Source organism: Lolium perenne, chromosome 7 (assembly GCF_019359855.2).
Source record: "Lolium perenne isolate Kyuss_39 chromosome 7, Kyuss_2.0, whole genome shotgun sequence".
In the NCBI taxonomy this organism is placed as follows: Eukaryota; Viridiplantae; Streptophyta; class Magnoliopsida; order Poales; family Poaceae; genus Lolium; species Lolium perenne.
This window is the reverse complement of record NC_067250.2, coordinates 297,171,009-297,183,148: the sequence shown is the minus strand read 5'-3', so window position 1 is coordinate 297,183,148 and position 12,140 is coordinate 297,171,009. Positions and strand designations below refer to the sequence as shown.

The 12,140-nt window shown below is 41.3% G+C and overlaps 1 long non-coding RNA gene across 1 annotated transcript; it reads right to left on the bottom strand.

Moving 5' to 3' along the window:
• Window positions 1–675: 675 nt before the first annotated feature.
• On the bottom strand, window positions 676–4,173 carry LOC127312116 (uncharacterized). The gene is made up of 2 exons (XR_011749274.1): window positions 3,711–4,173; window positions 676–3,550 (listed from the first exon to the last, which is right to left on the bottom strand). It is a non-coding gene; the product is annotated as an uncharacterized lncRNA (long non-coding RNA).
• Between the last annotated feature and the right edge of the window lie 7,967 nt (window positions 4,174–12,140).

Below are 12,140 nucleotides of genomic sequence, written 5' to 3'. Positions count from 1 at the left end.
TTCCTATCTTGTTTTGAACGCCAAGCAAAAACTGGCCAGGTTAAACTGATAGGTCATCTACCAATACAGGTGATTCGTGCCTCCAAAAAATAAGAGTGCATGTACTTCGTGAAAATCCTATGCTCTTTTGGTACATTTTTTTTATAGACAATCCCTCGCTACCCCGGAAAAAATAGAAATCTCGGGCTTGCTAGAGCGTGCAAACTCCATTTCTACGCAACAGGCGATGTAGGAAATTAGAGTTGCCATTGCCTCCTTTCAGAATCTTGCTCAGCTACAGGCTGCAATATTTCAAAAAAAAGAAACCTCAGTTGGGTTGGTCATGACTGTACATCAAGCTCTCAAAAGCAATGATTCAAAAAGCCTATCTTTAGATACAATTGGTTAGCTCATAGCAATAGGCAATGCCTTATTTGTGCTGCTCTTAATTCAGAAAAAATTACAGCCTATGTAATTCAATCTGTATATTGTGCTTGAACTGAACCATAATTGGTGACCTGGGCGCTTCTCCTTGTCCCCAAAAGAAATGTAACCCTGGTAGCATCCTACGAATTGATCAACATATCAACCATGCCTCCATTGCTGTTGTGTATCATTCATGGCAAACATTCAAGAAAGAAAACTTATCAGTTATTAAGGGCAGTCTAAGGACTAAGCATCACACAGTAGGCGGAGTAAAAAAAAGGGAAAAAAGGCACTTGCTGCATATATGCATGGATGCTAGGTCTAGTTTCAAGCTCATATGCCTTGTTGTTTAAAGCACGAAGAAGGTTGTAACACTACTATGAAAACAAAATGTAATTGAGTACCTAATCTAATTTGAAGTAGCAATCATTATTTAGAATTTCGTCTCATATCAGAATATGGAAACACTGCATAGGATCAGCTGGTGCTCAGAGGTAATCCTCCATCGCCCTGTAGTCCAGCACCAACCTATGTAAAAAAAATAATGATCTATCTACTTAATTACATATAGGCAGTGACCACCCATGGACAAAGTTCTCGTATGGGTCAATGAAGCATTCGTATTTGCCAGCATAATTTATGAATGCAAAATGTAGATCACAAATACAATGGCAGGACATGTAGACCCTATATATTTTGAAGATGAACTCGATATTTTTTTGTATTCTAGTATGTACACTATAAGATTGGAGATGACCAAATCCTATGAATCAAGGAGGAAACTATAGCAATAGAGATGAATTAGCCCCAATCTTGTTGCATGCATATATGATTTCCAGAAGTTTGGAGAGCATACTGTATGCTCATAATCGAAATATGGAACATTTGTAAGTTTGAAGGCCCAATGGATAGATATGAGATATCTAACAGAGGACTCTTGCTAACTTTTTTTGCTATGTATTAGAGACACCATAGCAGCAAGATTGGGCAGATATGAGATATCTAACAGAGGAGTGTTGCCCTCTCCCCCCATATGAGAGTAAGCACCACTGAATTGGTAAATTTTACTTGCATTATGCTGTAAGAAAAGCTCACCATCGTTGCTTAATATCGAATTTGCAAAAATTAGCAAGCTTTCCAACTTAAAAGCAAACCTAGTGTTCTAAATGAGGATAAGCACATATAACTATTTAGTTAATTTAGGCTGACTATCAGGCTATGCAAAACCACTGCAGATGCAGCAAAGCAGATACTATCTGGAAGCACAGCCTACTAAATTATTTATTAGAAATCTGTGATAACATGCAGCTAGTACACAACTAAATTGTCACATTCGTGAAATTCCAGCTATGTCATAGTGGCAGAGATTTAAACACATTCTCCAAAAAAAATTCTTAAAATATTAGATAATGCAAAGTTACAACATAACTAAATAATTGTCAGAATCCTCAAACTCCATTAAGCCATACTGGCAGACATATTAAACTTATGAAAGGAAAAAGTTAGTTCAGTATAGAGCAACAGAATCTAATTGAATACAAGATTTTGGTGCATGATAAAACAGTGATGTGTATGATCAAACATAATGATATTTGAATACTGGCTTCCAAAGTAAATTATACCACCTCCAGAATGACAGATAGATACCATGATATTAGGTAGCTCACCTTACAGGCTATCGTTTGTGTGCAAGAAAAGAATACAGCTCTAAACCTAGGAAGATAACAAAAGAAAGAATAGCCAGATCGAAGAGTCTTTGCCATAGAAATAACATGAGTCAAATTGTGTTTGCCATAAAAAAAAGGAGGCATGCTTTCTTACCTTAATGAACACCAAGAATCCAGAAACACCAATCTTCTTAGCATCAAGTAACATCTTTCTTTGTAAAGTTCATAAATGATATAAACATAAAGATCTAACGAACTAATACTCACGACAACCTTTGGGTACATATGGGGAAAGTGCATCTTCATTATTTGAATTATATGTGTATTAAGGCTAAAAGAAGGTGAGGTCTTTATCTCAGAATAATGTGTATCAAGGTCTTTTCTTCAGAAGTACTCAGTAGGCAAGCAAGTAGGTTTAGTAGTTGATGTTGGGAGCTTTTCAAGGAACAGACTCCCTGAAACTTGGATGCTGTAAAAAATAAGTTATCATCTATGTAGTCTATAGTGCTATGCTTTCGAGTTGAGCAACAGAACAAATTAACACGAGAGTGTTACATTTAAGTATACTTCACAAATAAGTGGCAGCACACCGCGCCCTTGATGTAGCTGTATGAGCTGAAGAACAAAAAAAAAGTGTTCCTATTGTCGTCGGCCAGGTGGTGGCGAGGCGGCCATTCGCAAAACAATGTCAAACAATCTGAAAAAACAAAAATGTATTATTATGATAGTCCAGAACGTGATACTAATATAGTTAAGTATATCAATCTTATTAGATGCAAGTTTTATTAGTTTTTAGACAGAAATCTGCTACTTTTGACAGAGACAGTCATATAAAGAAAATTAAAGTGCGTTGAAGTGCTGAAAGGATTTGATTCCCTTCAGTAATTGGATGTAAAAGTTTAGCTCTAAATCACATTCAGTACAAAACTTATGAGACGTGTTATGATATGGTTCCGGCCGGATTTCAGTATGTCGCTGGCACTGGATGAAGGACTTGCAAGCTACGAAGCATGGATACAGCAACATGATACGACGATACGGAGACGGCGATACAGAATACACCGATTTGAAAAAGAAACAATACGGAGATACGCTGAGTATATGTATAAAATCAATAAAATGACAGGTTATGAAGGAAGAATAATTGAATGCATGAGATGGGATTAAAAACTGCCCGATTTGTTGCCCTTCTTTGATGGATAAATCTGAATGTATCGCCAATTTGGCAATATCTGCAATCCTCATGGTACCTGTAAAATAAATTGTATGCTAGTATTAGAGTTTGAGAGAAACATAATAAGTTAATAACACATAACCGTGCAAAATCTGAAAATAACAAAGAAGTCGCCTCCTTGACCTGTTACGTCTGATGCCATTCGGACACCACCAACCTTAGCCTCTCAACAGCAATGTTGTTGCTTGCACTACTACCAACCGAGGATTGGCCGTTGCTCGATGCCATGGCAGAATCTCAATCCCTAGCCAGGGCATCAGGAAAAACATGAGCAATTAATCAAAGTAGATGACGCCAGATCGCATCAAAGCAAGGAAGTAAGTTAGAAAAGCACGCATCGGCAGCACAGCTAGGTAGGAGGATAGGAAGCAAGAGAGGAGAAAGCAGGACGGGATCGAAATTACCTTGTTGCTAGCAACGGGCGACCGCAGAGGCGGCTCTAGGCGATGGAGAGGGGCGAATTCAGGCCGAGGCGGCGCGATTCCGGGCGGCAGCAGCTGGATTCCGGGCAGCGGTGGCTAGATTCCGGTCGGCGACAGCTGGATTTCGGCCGGCGACGCGTGCGACGATAGTGGCGTCTGCGGCTCGAGCCCCTGCCTGCGAATGGAAGGAACAGAGAGAGAGAGGGCACTCGGGTTAGGGGATGAGGGAGCAACCAGGCCTACGGCGCCATGCCGGCCTTCGCCGCCTCGGTCGCCGGCGCGTCGTCCTTGGCCTCCACGCGCGGTTCTCCAGTGTGGCGGCTGCCCGGCTGCTGGTCGCCTACACGACAGAGCGCCATACCGGCCTCCACCACCGCGGAGCCTCGCCTCGGCCGCCGGCGCGTCGTCCTCGGCCTCCACGCGCGGTTCTCCGGTATGGCGGCCGCCCGGCGCGGAGCCTCTCCTCGGCCGCCGGTGCTTTTTCTTTTTTTTCTGCTCTTGAATAATTACTCTTCTTCTCCGTTTGGATTTGTATGGGATGGTCCATCGGTTGTGTCGTCCGCTCGTAGCGGGACCCCACAGCGTAACAGCGGTGAGACAGAGAAGGCTAGGCGCACACGCACGAAAGGAATGAAATCATCACGCAGACACAGGAAAGCTAAAAAGAAAAGGTAGGACGTCCCCATACGCGTACACGAAATCAACTGGATGCACCAAACTACACATGTCAGCAAACGGCTTAAGCAACTAAATTAACCAAAAATCTGAGAAAAATCGGATCTGTTAAGGTTTAGTATAGTAGTTATGTATTTATCCATGAGTTTTGGTTTCATGCACATGCATTGTAACCTACATCTGGGCATGGGCAGCCCGGCTCGGCCCGGCCCGGCCCGAAAATCCCGGGACGAACCGGGTCGGGCTTGCACTTCGGGCCGGGCTTGGGCCTGAAATCTGAGCCCAAACGTCGGCTCGGCCGGGCTCGAGCCTTCATTTTCGTGCATTTTAGCCTGGTCGGGCCGGGCTTCTCGGGCCGGGCCAGGCTTTTTGCTCGTTCGGGCCGGGTTCGGGCTTAAAATACAGGCCCGACCGGGCCGGGCTCGGGCCTGACTTTTTATCTGCGGGCTTTTTCAAACCCGGCCCGAAGCCCGGCCCGGCCCGAACTTTGCCAGGTGTAGTGTAACCCTATGTATATGAATAGAATTCTCCAAATTTTGGATTCACATCAAAGTATTAATTAAACCCTATGCATTGCTTGTTACACTGTGAACAAAATTCAACTTTGCATCTACATTGGTGGTGTGGGAATGTTGCCACTAAAAAAAGAGCACACAACTTCAAATTTTGGACAAAAACCTTACCATCGCCTTACACACACACAAAATCCCAAGTTTCTTCCATGTTTCACCCCAAAGTACTAATCATCCTTGAGGCATGGTACAAGGTAAATTTCCGGCATTGCTTGTTACACCATAAGAAGAAAATGTATCCAAATTCTGCAATATCTCCCAATTTTATTGTGAGTGTGAGTTTTAAAGTCTTCACAAAGGTGGGGACTAACAGGTTCATACGGATAGCTCATGAAGTCAAACCAACTCAAATAGCTTTTGTTCTAGGAAGTCATATCCTTGAAGGGGTTTTGGTTTTACACGAAACAATTCACAGAATTTATACGGGAAAATGGACTATGTTCTTAAAAAAAATTGAGGAAGCATACGGTAAAGTGAATTGGTGTTTTTTTCAACAAGTGTTACATATGAAAGGGTTCCTTCCTAAATGGTGTCAGTGGATCCAATACTTTATTAGTAAAGTGAATGTAGGTATTAAGGTAAATGATGATGTTGGTCATTATTTCCATACACAGAATTAGTTGCATCGATGGGACGCTCTTTCTCCTATTCTTTTTTAGTATAGGTGTAGATGTTTTAGATATTCTTTTTTGCTTGAAAAAAAGAAGGTAGCCAAGTTGAAGGTCTTATCCCTGATTTGGTTGATGGGGGTATCGATTCTTCAATACGTTGATGACACTATTTTTTCATGAAACATAAGTTAGAAAAGGCTCTCATATTAAACTCATCTTAAGTATCTTTGAATATTTATCCAGGATGAAGATAAACTTCCATAAGTGTGCAATTTTTTTTGATTTGGTCAAGCCAAACATGTGGAGGATCACTATAGAAACTTATTTGGTTGTGAGTTTGGGACATTTTGTTTTCGATATTGGGAATTTCAGTTCACTTCCCATGTTTAAAAGAAATTGAGAATGGAAACCGGTTGATGACCGTTGAAGAATGTCCTAGAAGCTCTTAAATGAAAAAGGGGTATTGACAGGAATAGATTCTTGCATTCCAAAACGTTGTCCCAAGTTGGATCAAAGCCCACAGCTTCACATTTTTTAAGGGTCTTTTAAAAGTTAAAGACCGTCATGTGAAAGGCGGTCTTTTAAAATTGGTAACAGGAAAGTATATGTGTACCTATGTTTTTGGGAAGAAACTTGGTTTGGGAACACACATTTAGCTACTCAATATGATTCTCTTTACAAAAGCATCCAAAGAAAAAAAGTGTTTCATGGCTAATGTTTTTGTGCATAACCCTATTGATATTGAATTTAGAAGGGTTCTGCCGGAAATCAAATGGGCAAGATGGACCCAGTTCATTCGCTGTTTGATGGATGACCAACTTTCCGATGACAAAGACGTGTTCATTTGAAAATTTACTAACTCAAGTGTTTATGGTCAAGTCTCTTTATTTAGATCATATGAACGATAAGAAAATATATTTTGAAAATTAAGGTGCCATTAAAAATTAGGATTTTTATGTCGTTTCTCCATCAGAAGGTGATTCTAACTAAAGATAATCTAGCAAACAAAAATGGGAAGGAAACATGAAGTGTTGGTTTTTTAGTCATGATGAAACAATTCAACATCTACTCTTTGAGTGCCCTCTTGCTAGACTTATTTGGCGTGTTGTTCATATAACTTTTGGCATTATTATGATAAAAAAATCAGAAATTAGTTGTTTGGGGTTAATAACAAAGATAAAGAACAAATTTGTGTGGGAGCCTTGGGCTTTGTTTTGGGCCATTTGGAACACACCCAATGATATTATCTATAATAGCAATCTTCCTTTTTGCAGATTATCACGTTGGTCTCCCATTCGATCCGTACATGGTCATGTCAGCAGCCGGAGGAGCTATGCCAGGACATGACTTCTAGGTCCAACCGCATGGAAATGGTAGCTCGGGTTCTTACAACCTGTACGGCTAATGCCATGTTTCTAGAATCACGACTGATTAAGTATATTTTTGATGTTTGTCATTGCTATTTTTAAGTGGCTGATCCATAAATTTTAAATATTGTTACTTCTAATAATACAAATGCATTAGTCAATACAAAGACCGGGATAATCACGACGATTAAGTATCTTTTTGATGTTTGTCATTGCTATTTTTAAGTGGCTGATCCATAAATTATAAATATTGTTACTTCTAATAATACAAATGCATCAGCAATACAAAGACCGGGACAACCCCATTTTAAAAAGAACACGGTAAAATACATAGTTCTACTATGCATCCGCACATTGAGGTGTGGGAAAGTTGCCACTCAATAAAAAAGCACATGGCTTCAAAATTTGGACAAACCTCGCCATCACCTTACCCACACAAAAAAAAGAATCTCATGTTTCTTACATGTTACCGTCGCCCTAAACTAGGTATATCATGCATGAGCTTTCTAGGCGCTCTTATAGCCCGGGACAAAGGCTTAACCCATCCATCCATCTATCAACCTCATCTTTTTTCACCCCCCTTTCCGTGACATTCTCTTATTGGCGTGAGGGCCACATGGCGCAAAGGTGTGTCCTCCAAAGAGGAGGCCATGACTTAACATGAAAGCTTCGCTTTACAAATCCAACCCATGATCGAAACAATTATGTGTAGCTTCCTCGTGCACATTCCTAGCTAGGGATCTCGATCAATGCATGCCTGCCAGCCTCCCTGTCAACCCCCCTTTGCAAAAGCAGCTTGGCCTCACCACAAAAAAATTAATTCCAGCGTAGGGCAGCTGCATGATGAGATTAAGATATGTGGAGAATCTGCTGTGGAAGTGGTGGTCTCAAGATATCAGTATATATGATTAAGATTCAGTGCGTAATGCTGGATTCATTTTATATTTTGACGTGCAAAAGTAGCTGCAAAAAAAAAAGTTTATAGTTCAGCACATTGCCAAATGCAGTCTCAGTGCATCGTTGCTGCTAGTACATCTTATGGTGCAAGAAAGCAGAGGACATAAAAAATTGCTCTCTTTGAATAGTGGTCGCGTGGAATATATTAAGCCGATAGTTCTTAATAGGTAATTAATGCTCTCTTTAGTCACGTATCGTGGATCTTTTCCTTTATAGACCTTCATCTGAGGGATTTGCACGGCATCATGCATGTCACCGACGCTCTCTCCGTTAGGGGACAAGCAATGGTGCTATCTTAGCAACATCACTTAGTAATAGGAGAGTGGCAAAAGAGAGAAAAGATGTGTGTTTTATCTTAGCGGAGCGTTGATCTCTAAAGGGTATGTTTGATTCAAAAGATTTTAAAATTACATGAGTAGGAAAAGCAAATGAATAGTATATTATGGCATGTAAAATTCTGTAGGAATATAAAATGCATGAATTAGTTGCAGAAGTCGTCTCATTGCACTACATGTAGAATGCAGGAAATCTATATAGATATTGTAGTTGTCAAAAGACGTATAGGAATTTTTCCAAGAGGTCTAACCCCTTGCTAAAAATCCTATGGATTGTAGTAGAGGAAGGAAATCCATCAAAAATTTGGAGGGATCAATCCTTTGAATCAAACAACCTTTATAGGAAGAATTTGGTGGGTAAGATTGCTACACAATTCATTTAAAAATCATTTGAATCAAACAAGCCTTAAATAAGAAGTAATAAACCGACAGCTAGTTCTCCTCCCGAACAGGTGCAAGAGTATGCCCCTCACACTCTAAACCACACATCCCCGGGCACGCACTAGCGACCGTCAACTCCAATTTAACCGACAAGTTTCGACTGAGAGGTGTGCAAAGTGTGCACTGGTCCAACCCCTACATGCTATATGTGTATCACAAGTTCACATCGGCATCGTCACGCCCTAAACAACGCCACGACAACTCCAATTCGCGAATGACACAACATACACAACATAGGAACCCATTTACATGTACCAGTCGTTTTAAAAGCTCTGGATGTGGCCTGAACATAGCAAGCCACCATCGGCATCATCTCTCAAGCCGCCACGCTATTGCCACGCATCGGCCATCAACATTCTGCCCACCACCATGATACTGGATACCTCGATCCAAAAGACCACACAAACACGAAGGAGGTCTTTTAAGACGACGCCCTGAAAGGTAGCGACATGGGACATAACGTCGTTGTCCAGTATAGAGAGTTGTACCATAAGTTTTACCTCGAGGGCCAAATAATTGTTCGTAATGAGTTTTGCAATTTAAGGGTAGGTTTTGAATAAAGAAAAAGATAGTACCATGATTTGGACGTCTAGGCCTACAACTCATCCTTGTCATCATTGGTCAGCTCGATGAACACTGGCGGTAGCCATGAGTAAGGCCACGAGACCATTTGTGGTGTGTGCCACAGATCCCATTGAGACCTTGGAGGGGTCTACACCCGGTTTGATGACCCCTGGGCCCACAGTGACATGGAGGTGCTGGTGCAAGTGTGGCTTGATGTTGCAGGGTACTGATGGCTCCCAAGTGCAGGAGATCAATTGTAGTACTTTTCAATAAGAATGGTTGTCGAACCCACAAGGAGCTGAAGGTATTGGTTAGCAAGTTTGACAAGTAAACAATAAAAAGGATGTAGTAGCTTTGGTGTTTTGAGTATATAGTTCGCAATGAAATAAAGTACTGAAAGTAAATAGCAATAAGTAAATGGTCTCAAAGAGAGAAAGCCCAATCCTCTATGCAGCAAGAGGAGTGTGTGTGTGTGTTTGAACTTATATGTGACAAGTGTTCCCTAGGGCGGCATGGATTCACTAGCATTTAGCAACAGGGTGAATATCTTGTCATGTTTCATTTCCTTAGGGGCGGAGCCTAAATTAGATGCAGCCGTATATATGAGCAAATACACCCCTTATGATGGGTCCTAGAGCTATTTTCATGAGTAAATATAGGAATCATTAAGATATATGGATTTCTATTTTTGTGCCCTCGGGTCCTTAGTTGTGCTCAGTTTTCCCCAGCCGCTTAGTTTTTTCTCAGTTTTTCCCAAACCCTTGTCTGAAACCCTCACAAGTGCTGTAACAGCCGGTTGCCCTATGGGTCAACAACTTTGACCGTTATCTGCTGACTAGTGGGGCCATGTAGAGCCCGCAAAGACACATCAGACCATCCATCTTTGTTTGACCGTAAGCATCGCCGTATCCCTGACCAAAACGCGGACGAGTGGGGCTTCGTTATATTGAATGACAAGTGGGGCCATGAAGCTGATACAAGGGGCAATACACGGGTAGGATTAGATTTTTAAACGGAGCTCTACAGCGATGGCACGGAGGAGGTGGCATGCGGGGTGCCGAGATGAGATCGACGTCCACAAAAAACTGCATGAGGCGAGACCAGACGCATTAGATAGATATGAACTAGACGCGTTTACCCATGCAAACAAGAGAAGAAATGGTCGAGGACATCGACGACTACCTCAACACTTTGACTGACGGTGTCGAACACGAACGCGAGCAATGTAGAGAAAACTAGTGTCTCTCCTTTATGGCGTGTATAGATGAGTGCTAGGGGAGTGTGGTGGCAAAGGGAAAGACCTCACGGTGGTCTGTGGCGTCCAGCATAGCGGGGCGGTGTGGCCGTGCCCACAACGGTGTGCATGTTCGGCATTGGCATCAACATGTACGTTCGGCATTGGCCTAGGCGGGGTCTCTGGTGTGTCAGTGATCGAATGAGGGGACGGGATTGAGGGTGCATCCCGATGGTGACCTAGCAGTGGTGGCGAGCATAGCCGTTCTAACCATGCCGATATCGGCATCGACATCGTTTGGAGGTTGTGGTGCTCGAATGAAGGTGAGATTTGTTTCTTGTACGCCAAAATGAATTTGAAACAAGTTTCCCGTTGAAGGTTAGGTAAAATACGAAAGTTTGTAACTAAAAATTTACTGGCACCATGGTGAGGTATTTTTTTGTAGAGCTATACGGCTTGGCAAAAGTTTTTGACACTTTTTAGATATTCCTTGTTGTTACACGTATGACATCATGTATGACAAATTTGGGGTCATTTGGATATGTTCGAAAAAATCACTTTGCTAAAGCGTATGCCATTTGGTCTCACTGAAACCAACTTTTGTAAGAAGTTAGGTTTTTTCGACCTTCTCTAAATGACCTCAAATTTCATACAGATGATCTTCTATAAAAAGATAGGTAGATTGTTTCGTTTTTACATTTTTTGAACTTTTATTTCCCTTTATAATACCCAGTTGATTTTCAGATCAAAACCTCGAAAGTTGACATAAGTAGATGGTGAACCCTCCCAAACTTCAAATACAAAGATAGATAGATTGTTTCGTTTATCATTTTTAGCGTGAAAAGTAATGGCTACAATAAATCGGTCATGGTTTATCATTTTTAGCGTGAAAAGTAATGACTACAAGAAATCGGTGATGGTTTATCATTTTTGCGTGAAAACTAATGGCTACTCCCTCCATACCAGTTTATAAGCACATTTCCTGATTTGAGAAGAACTTTGACCATTAATTTGGTCAACAAAATATGAAATATTTATCACAAACATTATATCGTTGCAAACTTCTTTTGTATATGAATCCAATGGTATAATTTTTAGGCATATAAATTATATTGGGTTGACCAAATTAATGCTCAAAGTTTTTCTCGAAACAAGTAATAGACCTATAAACCGGTATGGAGGGAGTACAAGAAATCGGTGATGGTTTATCATTTTTTGTGTGAAAAGTAATGCCTAAAAGAGTTTATAATTTTTAGCGTGTGAACAATTATACAGAAAACCGAACTTGCTGAATCCGGTGGCAAACTGGGTATGGAAGCTAGCCACCGACAGAGAGAGAGGGTGGTGGCCCCGATCAGAGATAGAGAGGGGTTATCCTGCCCGTTAGAGCATACGATCAACGGTCGGCGGGCATGATCCGCGTGACAAGGGCTAGACCAATCAGGGCAAGGTTCGGCGTCTGCGAGAATTTGTGAAGGGAGAGGGCAAAACTGAGTAGTATCAAGAAACCAAGGGCACGTGAGTAGTAAACAGACTAAGGGATTCAAATATGAGATTTAAAAAATGGAAAATGCGTGTTTTGTATAATGAAACCCATCTTGGCCTACCTCAAAATATTTGCAATACAAATATACATGAGTGTGAAAATTGTGGCCT